This window comes from Tursiops truncatus, chromosome 10, assembly GCF_011762595.2.
Source record: "Tursiops truncatus isolate mTurTru1 chromosome 10, mTurTru1.mat.Y, whole genome shotgun sequence".
Taxonomy (NCBI): Eukaryota; Metazoa; Chordata; class Mammalia; order Artiodactyla; family Delphinidae; genus Tursiops; species Tursiops truncatus.
In genome coordinates this window covers 56,082,497-56,086,446 of record NC_047043.1, presented here as the reverse complement: position 1 = coordinate 56,086,446, position 3,950 = coordinate 56,082,497, and the positions used below count along the sequence as shown (strand labels likewise).

General features: G+C 50.1%; 1 pseudogene; it reads right to left on the bottom strand.

The window, feature by feature from the left end:
- Positions 1–577: 577 nt before the first annotated feature.
- LOC141279647 (uncharacterized) lies at positions 578–1,750 on the bottom strand (annotated as a pseudogene).
- Positions 1,751–3,950: the final 2,200 nt, after the last annotated feature.

Below are 3,950 nucleotides of genomic sequence, written 5' to 3'. Positions count from 1 at the left end.
CCTTGGCATCAGCTGACCCCACCCCAGGCCTGACCTCCAGGCCCCCTGTGTCCCCGGGGCCTCACCCAGTCCTGGTTCCTGGGAACACAGTCACAGACTGTGCAGTTGAGCAGAAGTGCAGACAGGCTTGCTCACCCCCACGTCATGCAGGGAGGGAAACTGAGGCCAAGAGAGGAGGGGTCCTGGCTGCGTCAGAGGGTCATTAGCCAGAGAATCAACGCTGGACCCCAGGCCTTTAATCTCCAACCCAGAGAACTGACGTTTCCAGGGGTCCTCAGGCTGGGACAGTGTGTTTCAGAGCCTCCACTTACCACCTCCTGCCCAGCATGGCTGCATCAGTAGGCAGCAGTCACTCCATTCCTGGAGGGCCGAGCGGCTGCTCATTGGCCCCCCAAAGCATCACCCAGAGCCTATTCCACCAGGGAAGGCACAGAGCTGGGCTGGGGCTGGGGCTCTCTGCCCAAAGGCCCCCTGGCCTCAGGCTGTCCCTCCAGCCCCGGCTCTAGCTCCTTTCTGATCAGGGCCCAGGCTGGTCCTCAATGCTGCCCCCAAGCCCAGGTGGCCCCAGGTTGTGCCCAGGGACACCAGGCCTTCGAGTCCCACTCATCCTGGCTTGTTCCTATCTCAGCCAAGTGGGGGATCCTTCTGGCTCTGGCTGGGAACTATTACTCTGCTGCCAACATTAGAATTGGATTCTTGAACCCCAAAGAGCTAAAAACACCAAGATGTCTCAAGAGGTAAAGGACGTTCTAGAAAACATTATGTGTCAAAATCTAAGCTAAATTTATATGGTGTTTGAAAACATTGGGCACATTCCTATAAGAATTCCACAGAGGGTCCTGAGTGCTTCCAGGGGAGGCGGAATGGTCCTTGCAGGGCATGAAGGCGTACAGGTGGCAGGCGACAATGGCTCTGACAGATGCTCAGAGGGCGTGCCCCGGCACATTCTCTCAGGCTCAAAGGAAAATCGGTTACTCCCAGTAAGGACGGTTTTCAGCTTGCAGGTGAAGGTGCAGGGGGGTTGCAGAAGGGCTGTGAGGAAAGGTAGAGGCTTGTGGCAGAGGCGCTAGCCCAAGGGGGCCGAATGGCAGCGGAGCGCCTCCTGGCGGTGAGATGGTGACAGGAATTGCTGAGAACAGCGTGGGGCTCCGGGCTCCAGCTTTGGCCGGGAGATGGGTCGGTGTAGCTGGGACGGAGTTTCGGGAGCCAATCTCTTCCAGTGAAGGCCTGGGACGGGGTGGAGGGGCGGCCTTCTGCGCGTGTGCTGGCTGAGCCCTGGGCGCCGGGAGGACCCCCCCTGCACGCTCCCGCGCTGAGATCTGGGTCTCTCTCCTGGCTTCTCTACCGGAGCTGGAGAAGCTGCGGGTGTGTCTGACCTCAGCAGGGGGTAGGTGATTTCTCTAGTTATCTCGTTTACCCAGAAAAATCTAGAGGTTTCTTCCCCTGTCCGAACTGACTCTTTGACATTGCTGCAAAGGAGAAAATGGAGACAACACAGGAGGGTCTTCAGCCGTCCATACTGAGGGAGGACTCCACCTACACAACCAGCATCAAAGGGAGCCGCCAGCCCCGGGCTTCCGTAAACAAACTGTGCTAGGCTTCTGTCGTCCCAGATGCTCCAGAAATCTTCCCAGGACCAAAAGCAGGCCTACCTGGAGGCTCCGATGAATTCGAGGGTCGTCTTCTTCTTCTTTTTTTTTTTTCTTTTTTTAATGGCAGTGCCACGTGGGCTTGTGGGATCTTAGTTCCCCAACCAGGGATTGAACCCAGGCCACCGCAGTGAAAAAAGGGAGTCCTAACTACTGAACCGCAGGGGAAGTCCCTAAGGTCTTTTCTTAATTATCTTTTCAAATTTTAAAATTTTAACCAAGCATACTAAAAAGTATTCTTTACATCTTGATCTAGTTCAGATATATTTGTGTGTGTGTTTGTGTGAATGAATGTGCACGTGTGTATGGATGAATGATAACAATTTCATGGAATGTGCGTGGTTGTGTGCAGCGGTCTCTGATACTTTCCTATGCAACTGAGTTTTCCTATATTCCTTTAAAAAATGCTCTTTGCCATTCCTTAAACTCATTTTATAAGGGAAGCAGCAATGACTAATAAACTATAGCTTCAAAAACACTTTCTGAGATTAAGAGGAGAATGGAGAATGTTGGAGCTTCTACAAATGAAGACAAAAAAAATCACTCTTACAAATTTTACAAAAACATGACCATGTGTAGTCTGTGGAACTGTTCCCCAAAGATGTCCTTGCCCTAATCCTCGGAACCTGTAAATATGTTTTATTACATGGCCAAAGGGATTTTGCAGATGTAGTTAAAATTATGAACCTAAAACTAGGGGGAAATTATCCTGTATCACCTTAGATAGATTGGGTGCCCCAATCTAATCACTTGGGCTCTGAAAAGTAGAGAGATTTCTCTGGCTGGGATCAGAGAAATGGAGCAGAAAGAGAAGTGGAAGACAGATTAAGTATGAGAAGGACTTTCCCACCATTGCTGGCTTGATGATGGCAGGGACCAAGTGAAGACCATGAGAAGGAAATCAATTCTATCAACAAAATGAATGAGCCTAGAAGTGGATTTTCCTCAGAGCGTCCAGGTAAGAGCCCAGGGTGGACAAAACCTTGATGGTGGTCTTGTGAGACCCTAAGTGGCGTACCAAGCCACACTTGCCAGACTCGGGCTCTGTGAGATGGTAAATGGCTCTTGTTCCAAGCAGCTAAATTTGTGGTCATTTATTACTGCAGCAACAAACTCATACACCATGAGAACACTTTTCCAGAACAGTGCAAGAGAGAGGCTGCAAAGCTGACTCTTCCTGAGCTCAGGGTAAGCCTGCCTTTGGTGTGGGCCTATTAGCCAGTCCGGGGACTCTTCCTACTTTCCTTCTGTCAAGCTTGATAATTGCTTCACCTTCTTGAAAGTGGACAGTGACTGTCACCCCTGAGAAACATCAAGTTACACTACCTAGAACATCAACCAAGTCAACGAGCTTTCAAGGTCCTGAGAAACATCAAGTTACACTACCTAGAACATCAACCAAGTCGACGAGCTTTCAAGGTCCTGAAAAACATCAAGTTACACTACCTAGAACATCAACCAAGTCGACGAGCTTTCAAGGTCCTGAGAAACATCAAGTTACACTACCTAGAACATCAACCAAGTCGACGAGCTTTCAAGGTCCTGAGAAACATCAAGTTACACTACCTAGAACATCAACCAAGTCGACGAGCTTTCAAGGTCCTGAGAAACATCAAGTTACACTACCTAGAACATCAACCAAGTCGAGGAGCTTTCAAGGTCCTGAGAAACATCAAGTTACACTACCTAGAACATCAACCAAGTCGACGAGCTTTCAAGGTCCTGAGAAACATCAAGTTACACTACCTAGAACATCAACCAAGTCGAGGAGCTTTCAAGGTCCTGAGAAACATCAAGTTACACTACCTAGAACATCAACCAAGTCGACGAGCTTTCAAGGTCCTGAGAAACATCAAGTTACACTACCTAGAACATCAACCAAGTCGACGAGCTTTCAAGGTCCTGAGAAACATCAAGTTACACTACCTAGAACATCAACCAAGTCAACGAGCTTTCAAGGTCCTGACACCTGCATCCTACATGAAGCTCCAATTTGCCCTCAGGCAGAGAGGTTTCCCCCACCTTCCCCTGATGGTCCACAAGGCCATGAGGAAGTCAGCACATCCTGCAGGGATTCCCAGAGTCAGGGTGGCTGGTAGCAAGGGCTTGGTGGGTTGAACAGGTAGGGGCTGGCCAGGAGCTAGGGGACTAAAAAGGTATGAAGGGTTTGAAGCTCACCTGTCAGGAGGTGCTGGGGGGAGAAGTCTGTGGAGGGAGCTTCAGAGAGGAGAAGGAGCAGTAGAAGACCAGGGGCTCCTAGCAACCCAATCTTTATTGTGTAAAGCGTTTCCCACCCTATCC